General features: G+C 37.6%; 1 protein-coding gene across 2 annotated transcripts in view; it reads right to left on the bottom strand.

The window, feature by feature from the left end:
- The window catches only part of LRMDA (leucine rich melanocyte differentiation associated), a 929,770-nt gene that overhangs the window by 564,631 nt on the left and 344,139 nt on the right, over positions 1–21,000 (bottom strand). The gene's annotated exons all lie outside the window — the stretch shown is intronic.

Genomic DNA, 21,000 nt, shown 5'->3' with positions numbered 1-21,000 from the left:
TATGTGCACCTGTCTAACTGGACACCTATTTATGGGAGCAAAGTCCACCAGGTCTGCATTTACTCAAATTGTCAGTTCACTGGAAAACACTATATTTAGTTAGCTAGTCTCACGCCTTGCTTCAAATAATTTTCAGCAACAGAAACATCAGTGGGTACAAATCCACGTGTGACAAACTGGCAAAACATTTCACAGAATGTTTTTCATTCATTTGACCCACTTTAATATCTATACACGTATCATTTTTCAAAGGCAGTTCTGTGGACCATTATTCCTTGCCCTGATACAAATCAGGCCTAATATTCATTTCCCAAAATATCCAGAGGCACAAGCAAACACACATTTTGCGGCCTATTCAGATCTATACATGAAGCAGAGTTTTAGTACAGGAATGAAAAGAAACATAACCCCCAGGAAAATTACTACTGTAAAGTTACCTTTTGTTCTCTTAATACAACTTTTTCAAGTGCTTAATATTGATGTGTATGCATTTTCCCAAAATTAATGTGATTTTCCACACACCCCTTGTGAATTCATGTGTCATTATGTTTAGATAAATGCATGTTATTATAACTTTGAATAAGATTAGTGTGAGTGCCCAATTTTCACTTCCACTTGCCTCTTCTGTTTTAAATAGATATTGCTTTTTAGCAGCTACTTGCATTAATAAAAATAGCCACCCAACTTTTTTTTTTTTTTGGAGGGGGGGTTTTAAAAAAAAAAAAGACTTAATACAGTGCACAAATGTGGATAAATCCAATCAGACTATTTCAACTATTTAAATAAGAAAATGTGCCTTGTGAACATATGCTACACAAATAGTAAATGAGTGACACAGACTAGCTTGGTTAGATGAAGCCCATCTAATGCAGACACTAAATAGAGGTTCAGCTTGACCAGTAGGAGAGGCAGAGGGATTATTTTGACCAGCTAATGTCCTTACAGCAATGTCTATTGTATGCTGCTTTCATTAATCTGTTTGGGTACCTTTTGCTTTTCTGCAGCCATGCTACAAAAGGTGGATTACTTAAGAAACAATTAGCTCCGTATACAAAACAATTTACAGGCAGTCTTACTCCTTCAGCTTTCTAAGTGAAGTGCCTTTCAAGGCTGATTTATAACACTGTCGTCTTCAGAAGGCAAAATAATTAATAGGAGCATGGACTTCTAATTTCAGTGACTTCCAGAGAAAGTGGATTTTATTTGATTTATGATGGCCGGTGACTTTGCATTTTATCAGTTCATTCACTCATTATTTATGCTGATGACCAATTTCAATGGGTCGCTATCATCTAACTTGCTACTAATCAAAGAGAATTAGGGTTCACTGCATTATTTAGAAGCTACTAATTTATCTTCAGAACAAGTAGCAAGAATAGTTTGGGGCCTTCTATGCTAAAAACGAAGCACAGCTGGTTAAGTCACAGTATTTGCTTGGTATTACAAATAAATGCCATAGTGGCTACTCATAAGAACAACTACTTTTTACACAACTTCTAAATCAAAGCAGAGTATGGGTAGAAAATAAATATAAAAGACAAACAATGAAATGAAACATTTTCCGTCTGACCTCCTATGTCAAAATATTTAAAATGCGTTTTCCATTCCCTCAGTGGGCAATTCAAAGAAGCTTTACTTTACAAATTCAGTCTCTCTCTCTCTCTCCCCTAACTAAATGGAAATCTTTGCACCACAACAATTCTAGTTGGCGTACCTCTCATTTAAAAACCATTTGAATGTATTCTAGACACAGGAAAATAGATCAAATTCAAATTTAAACACACACAAAATGGAGTTATATCAGCAAGTAATAATACCAAATCATATTCAATCATTTTGAACAAAAGAAGCCTCCCATAAGCACAAAGAAAAATAGACTCTTATTTTACTCATTCAGTGGCGTATAAGGGCCCTATTTTAATTTGTTTTGCTCTTTCATATGCATTTATCCCCTGATTTCCTGTGGGCTTTCCCCACACAGTTCATCAGATGGGTTCTGCAGAGAACAGCGTTCTGATCTTTCGGTGTGGTAAATGTGCATGGCCTTTTCAGTGTTTAGATAAAGGGCACAACCAATATTATGAGCCCCATCAGGTCCAGTAGCAGATCCAAAGCATCTCATAATGGAAAGTCAGATTGAATAGCAGTGACTGTCCTTGAAGATATGGTAACTGCACATTGTAACACTGTCAATCCAGGTGTCTAATATCTCACTGCTATTTATTCTACACTCTAAGAGTATGTATAGGAAAATCAAAGGTAAAAGGTGTAAAGGAAGAAAAATTCTGTGCAGCCCACTGCTTAGACACATGGAGCTGCTCCTAAAAGTAGTACAATTAATTCCATTCTGAATGAGTCTACAGGACAGATGTGGCAAATGGAATCAAGGCTCCTGAAATATATTCCCAGGCCCAGTACTCACTGTTAATTCTCATCAAGTTATCATCGCTCTATGCCTCAGTTTACTAACTGTAACGGGGCCTTTGCACCAGAACCAGATTCTGAATTGCTAGCCACACTATTCACAGGAGGCTCCGCTTTCAACACTAAACCTCTATGGGCTCCATTGGTTCTTCACTCCCTTCTGCTGGGCCTATCCCTTCCTCCTCTCCAGCTTCCCTGTAGAAGGAATAGGCAGCTCCAGAGGTTTTTCAAATCCTCTTCCCTCCTCAAGCCTGGTGTTGCAAGGAGGGAGGAGCAGGGAGCAGAAAAAAGCCAAACTGAGCCACCCTGAACATCTGGACTCTTTCCCTCCCTCCCTCCCTCCCTCCACCAGCTCCTGAGAGCATGGCAGAGAAGTGGGGTAAGCAGCCAGTCAGAAAGCGTTTTCCCCTTAAAAATCACATGAAGGTGCTTCTGAAAGTAGCACACACAGCAAGAGTCTCTGACTGTATTCCCTCCATGCAGCTTTAAAACCAGCAAACTCCGAATCATAATATGCAAACCAAGAGGTACCTCTTAACTCCCAGCTTCTGGCCCATGAAATAACTGAGACCTTTCATAAGATGCTGAGCCTAATTAGATTCGGCTAATTAGCACCAGCTGCAGCTACTTCATTGAGCTAACTCCCTTACTGGAAGTGTAACCCCTTTCCTTCACAAAAAAACCCCACCTTCAACCCAGGTCAGCATATGGCTCATCAGGGCTTCCTCTGAGGGACTGTGAGGCAAGGTGTGGAATCTCCTCTAGGGGCATCAAAGAACCTATTCACATAGCTGTATTACTACTTCCCTACCTCACAAGGTTCTTGATAGGCTTAATTACTGTTTGAAATGCACTTTGAGATCTTCAGGGCACATGCGTTCGATTAGTAGAAAAGCTGTTGTATTACTAATGTGCAGCTTCCATATATCTGTCCATTGCAGGACATCCAATGGACTTTTACAAGAGTCACACACATATATACGTGCATGGGAATTATTTTAAAGAATTATACATTAGTGGAAGTAGTTATAATTATCAACCAATACTGATTTAAAAAACAATGGATCTCTTTATTTTAAAAATATATTTCCATTCATATACACTGCATTCATCACCAGAAACTTATAATATGTATCTGAGAGGTGTTGGGCCTACAGTTTTAATGTGTGTGTTTTATGTATTTTAAATTATATTATATGTGGGTGTGCATGCGCATGTGATTGTTTAATATATTTACACATATTTTCTATAAAAATTATAAGGTTCTGGAGTGTTTGTATGCGCGTGTGTGTGAGTGAGAGAAAACACACAGATTAGAACTGCAAACCTAATACAGTTCATCCCCATCATAGGGCAACCAACCGGACATGAAAATTAAAAAAGGAGAGTATAAACTGTGTAACATTATAATGTGTTACTAAAATACTTTTAGTATATATATGAAATAATACCTTGTGATTTTAACATTACTATCTTGAGAAAGAGACATTTTATTGAGCAAAACTGGTACTTCTGTTGCCAAAAAATAATTACACATTTACTGAAATGATTAAGTAGCCATTCAAATGAATGTTCACAAGAGTTTTGTTCACATAAACACAACATGCCCATCATACTAATGATCTGAAATAAAAAGTGTCTTGGCACTAGTTTTCTGCACCACAACACAATTTACATTTCATCATGAGTAAAACAAAGCTTAAAGCACTGCAAACCAGTTCATCTTTAAGCTGCTATCAATTATTCCTATTAATGCTCAGTAAAGAGATTTTATTTCTATATCTGAGATGTCTTTTGTAAAATTAGATATAAAAATTCAGTCACTCTTTTTAGTTTCCTACTCAGGTACACAATTTCTATAGACTAGCCCACTGAGACCCACTCAGCTGTCTGTATTTACACCAATGAGTAAATAATTCACTTCCCCGCAAGTAGTGAAATTTGCTGCTATTAATAGTATAGAGGGTCAAATTTTAAAAAAGTATATCCTAGCATAATCTTGTACACACAACTATTTGTGGACACTATTTCCCCCACTAGACACGTATTTTGAATTGCACAAGCGAACTGTGGAACGTGAACACACAGCAAGCATAGCATAGGATGACAATATATTTGTCCACGTAAATTGTATGCCAATTTACTTTTGAAAGTTCAAAAATAATTATTTTTGAGATCAACTACACATAGATTTTAGTGGTCGTGGAACTGCATGCAAAACTCGGGCTATGTATACAGGGATAAAAAAAAATAGCTGAGTTGGGCTCCAGGGACTGAAAAATCACTGTGTAGACGTTCGGGATTGGGCTGAAGCCCGAGCTCTGGGACCCAATGTCTACACTGCGATTTTTAGCCCTGCACCCCAACCCCTACCAATCCAAGTCAGCTGCGGCTGTGCCATGGGTCTTTTATCCCTGTGTAGACGTACCCTCAAAGGCCATGTTCTGAAAATCTGACAGCAGCAGGTACTAAGCAGATGTTCAGGGTGGGTGAATAATTAGCAATGTCAGTGGATACTAAATCCTCCATGGAACTGTTGAGGGCCTTACCAGCATTCCTTTGGGTCATATCCTAATTATACGTCAAAAATAAAATAAAATCATTCAATAAATATGGACAAATGAAGCCACCTGAATCCTGCAGTCCGAAAACTAACATGACAGACAACTGGTGGTTGCAGCACTTTCAAATATTCCTGGAAATAAGTGAAACAGCAGAGGAACCAGAGAGGAAAAAATTCTTGACACAGAGGCCAATTCACAAGCCAGGAGTTGGTCTGGTGACTCTGAGGGCAGGTATATCAGCTTCAAAGGAAAAACAGTAGCTCAGTTTGCTCAGCCTCACTTCATGGCTTGGAACTTTTGCCTGTCAAACAGTGGTGACAGACTCCACAAGCCTTAGCCTGCTCCAGCTTTGCTCTTGCTCCCTGCTCCAGCCCTGTTCCTAGTCCTGTGTTGGCCTGGTTCCAACCCCATGCTGAACTCCTGATTCTGGCTCTGACTCCTGGCTCCAACCACTAGCCTTGTATGACACCGCTCTGACCACTCGTCCTGACCATCCCCATCACGGTTTCTGACCGAAATGTATGATACATTCCAATAGCAGCATGAAGGGCACTACAAACTTCTAGATAAAGTAATGCAAAAATTTCAAGAACACAATCATCCCCCGTAAGAATTGCACTTGAAAAAGGCATTTTTTCTGTACAGGAAGCACGATGCCAAAGGAGACCTTTGAGCATTATGTTACAGTCCTATACAATAAAGCTAAGTTGTGTAAATCTGAAAAAAAACAACTGGACTATCAAGGAACTGAATTTTTTAATACACAGCAAATAATGAGGTGAAAGCAAAGTTTTCAGAAATGGACTTGATAGTGCAAAGAAAAGAATATTTGCAGAGCTGGGGGCAGGGGGAAACTGTGTGTCTTAAAAGAAAATGTTCATACGTAGTGAAGCAACTGAAGTGTATATAATAAAACACACATAGACATGCCCAAAGGTTATACCCCAATGAAGTTCAATGACTGGAGCAGAACCCATGAGCCTTCACATAGCCCCCTCTTCCCATGGGAAAGAGACGGCTGTACAGCACTGGATCCACCCAGCCCACTCTTCCTATGCTCTGCAGCACCATTTTTTGTTGATATACTGGATCCTCTACAGCCATAGTGGCAGAAGCTGGATTTGCCTCAGCATAAACAATTATTTAGCAACATGTTTTCCAGACGTTCCAAAAAGGGGTCTCCTTCAAGGTTGAGACCCATCTCAAACCTATGCTCACTAATGTACTCTTCAATTTGTACATAGGTCACACACCTGTACACAAAATATCACGGACTCACAATTTAAGCCCATCACACAAAGAAATTTAAAAAATGTAAGTTTCAAAAGGAAATTTTTAACTCCACTGACAACTTTTTACCTTTAAACCCCTATATTTTCATATTTAGATATTTGTTTTTCTGCAAAAAAATATTATAGTAGCTCCCCATCTATCAAAGTTATAATTATACTTTCAGAGTTACCATTCCTCTAATATTGTTCTGTAAGAACCTCTATCTTGTGTTCACAACAATTGCATGAACAGATTTTTTAGAATCTGATGTGACCTCTGTAAACAAGCAGCTGTAAAACTTCCATTGTTCATAAAATCATAAAAGCCTGCATATGTACATCCCCAAGTCCCACTTCCATTCAATATATATGAAAATGCAATTTACTGTATGTCAAATGAAAAATGCAGTTTTCAAATGCATGACAACAGGTGCTAGTTAAATGATCAGACGCTATTTGTTACCTAGTCTCTTACTCTCATTTGCAGCATGATAAATTGCATTTTAGGAGAGTACTGCGATCTAAGGGGTCTTGACATGTTTTTATTGATTTGCATAGGTTATATGCATGTATTCCTGTTTGTAGGCAAATAGTGCCACAAGTAAATTCAAGTCACTGTGCCTCTGTTTCAAGAAAATTGCAGTCATCACAGGGGAGCCAAGATGGAGTGAGGTTGGGTAAAAGAGACACATGCAGCCCGTTGGAATCTTAGAACCTCTATTAAGATTTATAGGCTGCAGGATTCTTTTGGGCTTCAACATTATTCTTAGTAAACCCTTTCTGTCTTCAGTTGTTTATAAAAACTGGCAGCTTTAGCAAAGACAGAAGCTTATGTTGTAGGTAGCACAATTTAACATAATAGTGCTAGCCTGTCCTCTAAAGATCCTCACGTTGATTTTGAAAAAACACACACACACCCACACACCCACCCTTAGAGTCCCTCTTTCACAAGATGGACAGATTTCTTAGCACTTACATATCACTAACTGGCCTCCACTTAGTTACAAAATTAAACTAATTAAACAGTGCTCACTACAGCTTTCTGAAATCCATCAATATCATCATCTTCATTTTACAGAGGGATAAATGGAGGCAGAGAGGTTAAATATATCTTCCTCAAAGGCACAGAGGGTATCAGTATCAGAACTCAGGAGTTCCTGACTCCTAGTCCTATATTCAGATTGCTAGACTACACCTCTCCATGTCTGTGCAACTTGAATATAGCTTACTGACTTTAGAATTAATTTATGCCCAATATTTCACGTGTTCTTTCTTATGTGTTATTTTAATACCTAGTTGTATCAAACTCCAACTAATATAGTGTGGTAGTTTGAGCATTCCGTTTATCTGATGGGATTTAAAGTATTATATTTCTCCTCCTTCTGACATCACAAACTGGGAGAGCAACCAAGGCTAGTCTAATAATAATCTTATACACCTCTACCCCGATATAACACGACCCGATATAACACGAATTCAGATATAACGCGGTAAAGCAGTGATCCGGGGGGCGGGGCTGCACACTCCGGTGGATTAAAGCAAGTTCAATATAACACGATTTCACCTATAAGGTAAGATATTTTGCTCCCGAGGACAGCGTTATATCGAGGTAGAGGTGTACTTGAACAAAGAAAATGTAAATTAAATATTAGGGGAAAGTATATAACTATAAACAGCATTAGGCAACACAAATTGTGATATCACCAAATATATTCTAGGTTGGAGTAGACAGACATCTCTCATTTGGGTTTGTTTCTGAATAACAAAATCAAACCTGCCATTGTACCAGAGAGATGGATTAAATTAACAACAAGAGAGCCTAGTTACAGGTAGAATTATTTTATGAGGGTCTCAGCAAAGAAGCTAAAATCATTACCAATAGTGTACCCCACAAAGAAAAATTTCTCAGTTTGTTGAGATTCAAATGTATATTTCTCCACTAAGATTAACCTACGGATTGTTTGTTTACATAGGCAATAAATTCACTGGATCAGCACATTAACATGCATGCTAAAATCTTTATTAATTGCTATCCGCAGGACATATTTTTCATTATGTTAAAAAAGTACATTATCTAGCAGATAATGAGGTAAAAATGTTATAGTAAAAATTACATCTGATTTAGAGTTAAAATGACAACTGGTCCTTGATTCTAAAATATGTTTTTGGTTAAGATTAGTTCCATTTGGAAAAAAAAAAACCCAAAATCAAACACTTTAGAATTAGTTAGTAACTGTATGACAGTACAATAAAATAAAAAATAATGGTGGAAATAGAATTCTTAATGTTAACAACTATACATTAGATATTATAGTTGCTTATCTCATACATTTCATATTGGGGGTAAGTGTATAATGGTTTGAGCTGGGTATCAGAAAACATGGGTTTGTATTCTCAGTTCTGCCACTAACTGACATCTAATTTCTTTGTGTCTGCTTTGCCATCTGTAAAATGGGAATCCTACTACTTACATATGTTGGTAAAACAATTTGTGGTCACTGACTGGAAGGTACTATGGAATTGAAAACTGTCAACAGTATTCTCCATATAGTTACCATATAGCGTATATAACGAATAGCGTAGCTGAAGTCGAAATATCTTGGATCGAATTACCTGGGGTCCACATGGCGCGGGATCGATGGCCACGGCTCCCCCCGCTCGCTCTGGTGGAGTTACAGAGTCGACTGTGAGCGCATTCGGGGATTGATATATCACGTCTTAACGAGATGCAATATATCGATCCCGGATAAATCGATAGCTACCCGCCGATACGTCGGGTAGTGAAGACGTACCCTTAAACACAACTGTTGCCTCATCTACAAAGTGTGCACATATTGGCTTGTTAGGGTAGGATTTGTATATTTATTTGTATTACAGTGGTGCCTAGAGGCCCCAGTGAAGACTGTGGTTTCATTGTGCTAGGCACCATAAAATATATAGCAATAAGTGACAGTCCCTGCCCCAAAAAGCTCATCATCTAAATAGAAAATACAATCACTATTATATAGTTGCTCAGGAGTACGGGGCTGAGGTATTCATTTTTGGAAGGTGGGGGGAGACTCACAAGGAATTGCACAGTTCTTATGAAAAGCTAAGAAAGACTAAGTCAAATTTTGGGTCTACCAACACTTATTCATCTACAGGAAATATATATTGAAACTGTCACTGAAAAAGTCAAATGAGAACAAAAGGCCTTACCGACATATGAGCCAAGCAATTTCTAAGCAATCTGGATCATTCAATCATCCATGAATCCAGTTTTTAACCAATTTGCAAACCCCACCACAGCCACCATGTCCCAACATCACAGTCTGTGAAACACACTAAAAGCACTGAGTTTAACATTCACAATTGTTAGAATTCTGTTTTCTTCATCCACGTAATTTAAAAAGAGATCTGACAAATGCCTTTTTAAAAAAAAAAAAAAATAGTTTTCTCCTAACTGAATTCTTGGAAGAACAACTTTCAACTTCGGCACTTAAAAAAAAAAAAAAAAAAAGACAAGACACCACCCCCCCCCCCCCCCCCCAAAATGGTGTTCATAACAGGAACTCTCAAGTGTACAGCTACAATTACTTTACTGGCTGTAGGTACTGCCACTACCAAAGCCATTCTAAAAGTGCAACTCCCTAGCCCAACAGCTACGTACAGGTTGAGTTAAAAGCTGCTGTCCTCAATTTTACTAAGGATCAAACTCCTCTAAAGCAAATTCTTCAAGCATTGGTCATCCCAAATCCCCAGTAATTTACCCATGCAATATAGATCCATTTTGCCAGCAAGGACACTCATGCCTCAGATCTACACAATAAATCCCTCTACTGCTTTCTCTGGAAGGAATAGGGCATGGTGAGTGGGGTATAATCCTCCAATTTGGAAGCTAACATATAGTAACATGTGCCAGCAAAAGTAGCCACTAGCACAACGACCCCTTCTACAGTGAAATATCTTTTTAAAAGACCAGTCAAGTGTTGGAGGGAGAGGGGCAGGGGGTTGGGGGTGGGGACGGATGATGTACATGACTAATCTAATCTGTCAGAGGGAAATTCTTTGGCAGCTGCAAAGAAAAATAATGAGATTAAAAAGGACAATAAATTATTATAAGAAGAGTGAAGAAAACTACCTGTGTCTTTTTCATGATGAATCTTTAACTAGGCTCATAATGGTCAAGTTAAGCTTTCAAAAATTAAGCAGTGAGAACTCTCATTCCATGCAAATTGTGGAGGAGATAGAGTTTGAAAGTGAAAAGTATGCAATAAATTAAATTAATTAATTAAAAAGGTTTCAAGAGCCCCCTACTGTTTCAGTCAAAAGTTTGTAGAATGAATCAGGACCCTTGGGATTGCTCACTGAAGACCCTGCCTGTGGTGCAAAATCACCTATCTGTACTAACCTCAGAAAAGATGTACAAGATTGTTCAGTTTTTCCCTAATGAGAGGAATTTAACATGGTTGGCATAACATTCCATAATAATATTTTGTTGTAACATTTTATGTAACACTTCAAAGCCATCGGGAAATTTAACAAAGAAAACGATAATTAATATTACAAAATATGAAGATGAACAAATTAGATTAAGTGGCACTATAAAGTTATTGTTTTTCTTCACCTCCATCACTCTTTTTTCACTCTCTGGAGAAATAATCAGCATTCTTAGACTTATTTCTAATGTACGCCTGCAAAATACATTAAAAGGGGTTAGGTTTCACACTGGAAAAGCCTTGACCAAAAGAAGCCTTTATATAAATAAAAATGTACTTTGAGAGTGTATTTCCTGAGATATCAGTGATATTTCAAGATCTTAGCTTTCTAATTTTTCTCCCCATTTTTCCTACCCATTCTCTCTGTTTTATCTTCTCACGTCTCTTACCCAGATCCCCACCCCACAAACCATTACACATGTGCTTAACTTACACACGTGAATATTGTCATTGAACTCACTACGTAAAGTTGTGGATGTATGGAAACTCTTGCAGGATCAGGGCCATCAAGATCATAAACTTTGAGGCAGGGAGGATGTCTAGCTTGTGAATGTGGATGGGATCTTGTGCAGTCTTGGGCATCCTGCAATCTGATCTGCTAACACAGACCCCTGTGTAGGGCCGCACTGATATCAACAGGTTCCATACAGGAACAGGGGTCCATACAAGCAGATTCAATTGCTGGGGTAGGGTCTTCAGGGGAAGATTTTTCAACAACACTAATAATGATGGCACTTTAGCACCTAACTGCCATTTGTGCGTTTCAAAATTTCCCATTCAAGAATAACTAAAAAAAAAAAAAGATACTCTGTTGCTCAGCCAGAACCTTTGTCTGCTGTTCCGATATGTTGACAGAACATTCTATCATGGGTAGGATTTTGATTACGTCAAATTCAGACTCATGTTAATCATTCACACTAAAGAGACTGGAGGAAACTCACTTAATACACAATATAGCTTTAGTAAACTAACTCAGTAATAATAGTTACAGGGGAAAAAATTGCAAGGCAAATAGATTTAAATGTGGTATATATCTAAGTTCCCTTACCACCACCCACTGTATATGAACAAGTAAATATTTAGACTACTTTTTAGGAGCACCTTTGAAATTACTGCAACTGAGGGTTTTAGGCAATTACAACAAGCACTATTTAAGATTCAAAATAACTTTTAAAATGTGTTAAAAAGATAAGACGCACCATCACAATCCTTTTCTTTATCAGGAATTAGAACATGACCTGGAGCATTACCTGCAACTGGAAACCCAAATGATTTTTAAGACCAAAAACTTTGGAGATATTCTTGAAAAGAAGATGATAATGCATAAAGGAATTCTCTCTCATGAACTGACAAGCAACAAATCAACATTAGCACAGGAATATCACTTAGGGGAATTTCACAGATTAAATAGATTATTTCAATGTATTTTTTAAAAACATTCAGGCCTTTACATTGGTGATCTTGACAAACCAGTTAAAGCTATTGCTGTAATTTAAAGAAGGAAAAAATGCAGCAGCCATGTCAAATCAGTATGTACATCTTATGAAGCTGACATGCTATCACCATGTAGAAGTACTAGATCTATCTGCATTTTTAACATCCTTCTAAACCTTGCTTCCTTTAGAAAATAGTGTGTTCAGCAGTATCACAGCACTTTGTTTGTGCTTATTAAATAAAAAGAAAGGATCACCTTCAACTATATTAATGATAGACTGGTGGATGAAGGATGCCTGCGAAAATTCACAACATCTGTTTGCTCCACTCTCTTCTCAGCATGCTGCACCTATTTCTCATGCTTAATGATGCTCATCCACTCTGCAAGTTTTACGAACAAATGTGTGTTTAGCCACATTCATCATTCTGAATGAGTGTTCTTGATGAAGCATCCACTGGCCTGTTTCGCTCTTTCTGCTACACTTTAACAAATGACAACTGCTCTACGTATTTTTCATTTGTTAAAAACAAAAAGCTAAGTGAAGGATAGGCCCAGCAAATTTTTCTTGCTCCTTTGTAAACTTTAGTAGAAAATGGAAAGCGACATGCATTTAAATGGTATACACATCCACAGGCACAAATCTAAACGATGCATATAGATGGATGGTATTTTCAGAGTATCAGAACACAGTGTCTCGACATGGTATTGGGAGAAATTTGCTATACGCACGAACAACTAGAGTTCAGTTCTCTCTTCAAAGTGATCAAGTATCACAACAGATATCTCACTGTGATTAGTTATTGACTGATCCGGTGAGCCTTCGCAGGAGTCACTCAGCATCTTTATGGACTGGGCCCTTCACAACAAGGAAATTAGTTTGCATTACATTGCACATGACAACACATTTCTCTCTGTAGTTGCAATGTGCATATTATACTAGTACTGAACTTAGTTTAATATGCAATGCAAATGGCATTAAAATTGAAATAGTCCCATTACATATTTAATAATGTACAATTATTATGCTCCCATTTCATCATGTTATCATTTCAGTTTGGTTTTTTTCTGATTATTTATTTAACTTTTTTGGACTAATAAATGGGATGTAAAGAGTGCTCTCATTTATCAAGCTAAGTTCTGCATATCAATAGATATGATTTACTTTTTATTTTTTTAAATTATTAAAGTTATCAAGATAATTCAAATAACATGTTAGAAATCAAAGGGGATCAACTAGAACAAACAACAGTCATATAAGACTCTAAAGAAACCAGGATAAATTTTACATCCCTTTGCAAATACAATTACAGACATTGGGCAGCCCTGCTTACTGTTATTAATAGAAATCAAAAACACAATGTACACTCAGTAGGGTAAAGAACAATTGCTCAACCACTACTTTAGTAAGAAAATAACTGGACTGAAAGATAAATTTATTGGATTATTGAACTTTAATGGGAAAGGTTGTCTATGTTTATCTGAAGATTTTCTTTCTTCTACTAGGAAGGCTCTACAGATCCCACCGACTCTGGACAAGGGTTTTATTTTAAGGGCAAAATAAAGTGGAGAAATCCATATGCTCTGCAGTAGCCAAGTTACTAGTCATGGCTTAAGGCCCTGATTCCATAAATACTTCAGCACGAGTAACTTTAGTCACCTGAGCATTTCTATTGAAATCAAGAAGAATACTCACAAGACAATTATTCATAAAGTTTAAGTGTGGGCAGGTCTGAGTCCTCAGTCCCCTGCTGTGAGCATTCACTCTTATAGCCATATATACAACCCAATGGGTCCACTGATGTGAGAGAGAACTCCCAGAGAATGCGTGTTAAGGAGGGATTTGAAAGGAAGTGAACTTAGAGGTATGATGGACCAAGTTCGGGAGCAGTGAAGGAGGCCACATGGAAGTAAGAACTTGTAGCACAGAAAAAAACAAATGAGAGCAGAAAGGCAGACAAGAGCTAAATAATTCGTGGCCTTGAAATCGATCATGAGAAGTTTCACTGAGGCAGAAGGAGAATTCTGATAAGAGAACAGCAATTTACACATGCTATTAACATATAAATAGTGCCATATCTGGGTATTTCCATTGCGTTCAGTGGGTTTTGGATCAGGCCCTTATTGAGTGTACTAGCAGAATCAAATGATGCTTATTTGTTTAGCTTGCAATGTTTGGTAAATGAGCTGAGCTCCAGATCACCACTATACAGACTCCCAAATAGAGGAAAAAATGCCTCTTCTACTACTGATGTAACCCATCACCTTTGTAGAAGATCTTCTTGTAAACCGCTATAGGGTCTTAGCTATAGGTTTTATGCCTCTGCACCTTATAAGAGATAAATGAGTATTTCAGAATCCCAAATTTGCTGCTTCCAGAATAAAGTTATGTTCTCAAACACTCAATAAAACATTACTGCCATTCTAATTAATTATAGGCTGACACAATGCAGAGTGTGTTATTTCTTGGTCTGATTGCACGCTGGCCTCAAGAAAGCTTTTATGGATCCTTGAGATCCCACAATGAGAACATGAAGAAACACTGTCAGGGTCCAAAATCCACATATTTGTTTTATATGCAATTAATGTATTCATGAACTCTATGAAGTAGAAAGACAGTCAAATAGCAGTGCATTAGGGGAAGTGTCCAATTCTGTGAAAACAGTGGAGACTTTAAAAGGGATCTTACAAAGTCTGAGTACTTTGCCACAGTTTTTCCTTTGATAAATGTTCTTTTGCAGAAGCTTCAGCTGCACGTACCTTAAACTGTAGAGGTGTCGTTCATGCCCTATGTTAGGCCTTCCTAAACAAAGATTCGATCACTAGACTGTCTACTGTGAAACACTCTTGGATCAAAAGGGGGTGGGGGGGGGGGAATGGCCCAGGTCTAGCAACATTTCAGATTAGTTAAATTTGCTGCTGTAAATAATACATTTTTGCCCAAATCAGTCTCAATTTCCAGGATACGAAAAAAACCCTCTAGTAACAAAAACCGCATCCCTTCTTGGAGCTAGGGGAAATAGTGGCTCAATAATTGGCTGCAACATAACCAGAAATCAGATTAGGAAGAAGTCAAAACAGTCCCAGAATCAGATCCATGTCATGATTTTGAGACCTTAAAACTGCTAACAAAATCATGTCTTGTAAATCCCGCAAAGCCTTAACCCAAAACCTGAAGTACAGAACATCTGAGCACACATAATTACCCACATTCTTTCTTTGAAACAGATAAAATCATTTTGGAAAACCTTTCCTTTAGATAAATTAATATGCACAATGTTAATCAGGTCTCAGAGCATCACCCCTTTAACAGAAACATTCTTCAACCTCATTTAAAATAAGTATACCCATAAGCTCAGAAAACCAGCTGATGCCCAACTGAATGACATGACATCTGACAATCATCAAGGCTTTGGGTGTTTGTTTGGGGACAGGGAGGAAAGAGGAGGAAATCTGAAACCAGTAAATGGATAATGTGGCCTTACCAAGATTATGAATCTTTCAAAAATCCAAATATTTTGCAGATTACAAAGGGACTGACCCAAAGCCCACTATATTCAAAGGAAAGACTCCCACTGCCTTCAGTGGGCTTTGAATCAGGCCAAAACTCAGGAGCTATATTCTAAGAATCATGGCAAAATAAAGTTTAACTGCCTACTACTCTTATGGGTATTCTTCTTATGAGACTTCACATCAGCAAGGCCAATGACAAACATTTAGTTGTGAGAGAGGCAAAATTCATCAAAAGACAATTACTGCCAATATACTCTTTAAGAAAAGTTCTACTTAAAAAAATATTAGAACAGCAGGATACCAAAGATTAACATCTTTCAGACCTCAAATGAAGCCACAGCATGATAAACAAAATTCAGTAGAGTTACCAATTGGCAAACTGTTTCCAACAAATGCTGTTTCTTGTGAGTTATCCATCTTATCCATTTTGTAATATATGCATTAAATTACTGAAAACAGATGTAAATGTGCTCAAACTCAAGATTTCTTTGGCACAAATCAACATACAAGAGTGGACCATTTTCACTCCACATATCAATAAAGTGTGAAATGGAACTCCCTAATTTTAGGAAGGAACTTCTGCCAACTAAAAGTATTCTAAGAACTGGTATCTTGACAAAGATAAAAAAGAACCGGATAGTAAGAGTAAGTAAATGAAAATACATAAAAATCAAACTACTAAGATGTAATAGCAATTGCATCAAATATCTATTCAGGCTTCTTTGAGGCATAATAAGTACTAAGGAAATCAGTTATTATACTGAACAGAAAACTGCCCATGACAAATTTATAAGCTGCAAACAAAATATTCCTTTTTCAGGTATTAGCAATGAACACTGCAAACAGCTGCATACATTCTTTATAAAAAGGAATTTGTAATTATAACAAAATATACAAATTACCATTTCCTTAAGAAAGAATGCCTCTAATCATCATATTTCAGAAATTAGGTCCCAAAGAGGGGGAAATTAATTCATATTTTTAGCTACAAATGCATTTTTTCTTCTGAAAAACAGATTTGTATCTGAAAATAGAAGAAAAGGATTTATGCAAAAATAATCTCACGGGATTCATTACAGAAATACAAAAAGTAATTTTCTGCTGGAACTGTACAGAGCATTTACAATAGATGTTTAAAAAATATGGCCCCTAAACACATAAAACATATAAATGGAGGGGAATTAATACAACCTCAAACTTAAAACCTTGTTTTAAAGTAACAGGCTTTTTAGCTATAAAACGTAGTGTGTAAGGAACTCTTTTGCTAATTTAAAAATTACAGTGATGTCAAAACCTTTATATTGTGGAGACTTAAAATATTCTGTGCTAGCAGGGCCAACTCCAGGGTTTTTGCCGCCCCAAGCAGGGCAAAAAAAAAAAAAAGCTGCTATCTGCGGCGGCAATTCGGCAGGAGGTCCTTCGCTCGGAGCGGGAGTGAGGAACCATCCGCCGAATTGCCGCCGAATAGCTGGACGTGCCACCCCAAGCACCTGCTTGGCAAGCTGGTGCCTGGAGCCGGCCCTGTATGCTAGATACAGAGCCATAGTATTTCTCCCAATTTATCTAAATACTACTACTGTGTAGGATGATCTATTTAGTTTAGTATAATTCCCCAAATGTGTTTACATATACAACTAACTTGCTATTATGAAATAATTAAAGACATTTTTAAGGAGACAAGAACACTTTCAACATACTAATACAAATAGGTATTAAGGATTATGGTACTCCTCACGTGTTGAATTGTTCCTTATACATGACTAATACCATTAATTCTAGAGGAACTACTGACGGCGTAAGGAACAATTCAACAAGACCCCATGAACTCAATAACTGCAATTGATGGAAAACTGCTCAGCTCCAAACTGGATCATGCTAAGTGAGGACAGAATCTTTGGAGACTTAGCTGCAAATTTCTAGCAAATCTCTACAGTGCATGTGAAAACTGCAATTTTTTAAAGCCTTATAACTTGGTCAAATTTAGACAGGTTTTCACAGGGACAGCAAAAGGTCACCCTCCTGCCAATTTTTCAAGTCTGTGCTCCAAAGCATGAGGGAACCTTCTCAAAGAAAAAGGTGCCAACATTTTTTAACATGAGTAAAACAACACATTTTTCTCTAATCTTGTTCTCGGAAATGGCTGAATGGTTTTGGCTGAAATTTTCAAAAACAAATCTAAGTTTGTCAAAGTTATAAGCAATTGAAAACAGAGGTTTATAATGGGAAGTGTCAGGCAACTTCAATAATAAGTGGTGCTATCAGCCCACCTACAACTAACATTAGTCTGGAATGTCAGTATAAACATGGCAATGGAATCTGCAGAATTGTAGTGTTCTAGGACTTAGGTCCTACCTGTGTTTAAACCCCAAAGAGAAAAATAAGGGTTTATATTAATTTTTATAAACTGTGTGGATGAAGAACAGCAACCAATAGTAGGAAATACACATATTGAACTAAAACCTTAACATGTTAGTAGTGCCCGAGGGGGCAAGGGAAGGTGAGGAGGAGGAACATGGGGGAAGTATTGGAAGTGGGAAAAACATTTCAAGCTGGAGCACTACAAGAAAGAAGAAAAAAATTCCTCACACTTGGCATGGGAAAACCTGGGATGGTTGCAAATATAAGGAGGTAGCCATGTTAGTTTATAGCCACAAAAACACAGAGTCTGGTGGCACCTTAAAGAGTAACAGATTTATTTGGGCATAAGCTTTCATGGGTAAAAAACCTTACTTCTTCAGATGCATGGAGTGAAAATTACAGATGCAGGCATTATATAATGACATGAAGAGAAGGGAGTTACCTCAAAAGTGGAGAACCAGTGTTGACAGGGCCAATTCGATCAGGGTGGATGTAGTCCACTCCCAATAATAGATGAGGAGGTGTCAATTCCAGGAGAGGCACAGTTGCTTTTGTAATGAGCCAGCCACTCACAAGTCCCTATTCAAGCCCAAATTGGATGACCTCAGGAGTCGGGGAGAGAGTTATTGGTTTAGATCAGGGGTAGGCAACCTGCGGCATGTGAGCTGATTTTCAGTGGCACTCACACTGCCCGGGTCCTGGCCACCGGTCTGGTGGGCTCTGCATTTTAATTTAATTTTAAATGAAGCTTCTTGAACATTTTAAAAACCTTATTTACTTTACATACAATAATAGTTTAGTTATATATTATAGACTTATAGAAAGAGACCTTCTAAAGACATTAAAATGTATTACTGGCACGCAAAACCTTAAATTAGAGTGAATAAATGAAGACTCGGCACACCACTTCTGAAAGGTTGCCGATCCCTGGTTTAGATGATGGAAGGAGGAGTGCTAGTACTTCTGCAAATGGAAGAGCTATAGAGACGTCTGACGAAGTGGGTATTCACCCATGAAAGTTTATGCTCCAATACATCTGTTAGTCTATAAGATGCCACAGACTCTCTATTGCTTTATAGAGCGACTTTGTGGTCTGGAAGGCGAACCAAGCAAATCCTGCAAAAAAAACTTTTCTACGAATATTCATTCAATTAAAAAAAAAAAAAAAAAAAGTCTGAGTATTTGTGCCCTGTGTTCTCTTTCTCCAAATACTGTAGAGAACAAATTTACTGGCAGGAATATTTGCATAAATAGCTAATTTTAATTACCTACTGGCAAGGTATTTGGAAAAAGCACCATTAAAATCTGCAGTCACGAGTATTTGCACTAGAAATCTAATTCAGAAAGTTGCATTCATCGGATCAGCTGTAAACATCAGAAATACGCAATCTGACCTTAATTTCCAGTCAAAACGGCTGGAATGCAGAGCATCAGAAACAACAAACTGTTCACAAACGTGCTGCAGATGAAAAACTATCTGCAAGCATTTGGTGAATATTAGACAATAGATATTTAGAGAAAATCATGATCAGTTTGCGGAACAGAAAGAGAGGCTGAATACAAACAGTAATTTGGTGAAAATCATTTGCCCAAGCTACCTGTATTTTGATGAGAACACATTAGGCTGGACTCTCCCTTTGGCAGAAACCACTGGAATCCAGACAGTAGATCCACAGAGGAAGAAAGTCCACCCCAGAGGAAGGTCCCATGACCCAAGGGTGTTCACAAACAGCTACAAAACTAAGGGATTTAGCAGCTTACCCAGGAGAGGTGCCAATTCAGTACATCTTCCAAGGTTCCTCTATTTGTGGGGCTCCTTGACCACACTTTAAATCATCCTGTTCTGGCAACCAAACTGGAGAGTGCAGCAATGTAAACAGCACTGCTCTTCCCCCTCTGGGTTAGTGTTGCTTCTGATAGCAAAGAGAGTTGGAAAATGCACACACACACACCAGTATTTAGTCTTCTCCAAAGTAGCTTAGCAATTACATATAGACGAAATAAGGACAAGTAATTAAAGTCTAAAGAAATAGGCAAGTGCACCATTCCCAATTCTTGTCATACAACTGAGGCATTGTTGACATATGGGGTTTTGTTTGTTTGTTTGTTTATGGTACACTGGGGATGTCCATTAAAATAACCCCTCTACCAGCCTCTAAACTTGGGTGTTAATCTTCTTACAGACTCTGGGCATGTGGTGCCTAAACACAGCATTTGGCAGGACTGCCTTGACAGTCTCCAGCACTTGGCAAGAGAAGATGGAAAAGATGCAGAATAATGTCAGCTTGAATTGCAATTTGTTATGTGAATGGTTCTCTTGCTTACTACTCTAGAGTATGTTATGGTTTCATAGATCATGCTGAATGTGCAATATATATATTTTCAACCATTCATATTAAAGTGGCGTAAATATTTTCACTACTGCCACATTCTCATGTGGTAAGCTTATATTCGCTTATTTTTTGTTGTTTATTTTCCAATGTTTTGCATCTTCAGTCAACCTGACCATATAAAAATGGCTAATTTAGGGCTAGATTCTGCAACCTTCACTTACAGTGAGTAAGGCCTATTCCATGGATAGTTGCATTGACTTGAACTTGAATAAGGCTGAGAGTATCTGGTCCCCCCTTTTTGCAGTAAATAAAGTGGTATATTCAGTATGTAGTGTAATAGTATAAAATGAATTATTTAGGAAGGTTTCACATGTGAACATAATACCCACAGGAATTATGTTGCCATCTAATTTTAATGCACAACCCCATTTTAAAAAAATTCTATACTATATACATATGTTAACATATTGATGTATTTAGTATTGACTAATAAAAATATGAATTATTGTATGAGCCAAAAAACAACCTTTAGTTTTGACACAATTGAACTCACACACTTTAAGTAAGAAGTGTCAGTATTTCATATTCTTAAGAAATCATACAAACCACACACCTGTCATTGACTTA

The sequence above is a fragment of the Trachemys scripta genome, chromosome 7, assembly GCF_013100865.1.
Source record: "Trachemys scripta elegans isolate TJP31775 chromosome 7, CAS_Tse_1.0, whole genome shotgun sequence".
NCBI lineage: Eukaryota > Metazoa > Chordata > Testudines > Emydidae > Trachemys > Trachemys scripta.
Note: the sequence above shows the minus strand (reverse complement) of the source record. Positions and strands in the feature narration are given on the sequence as shown.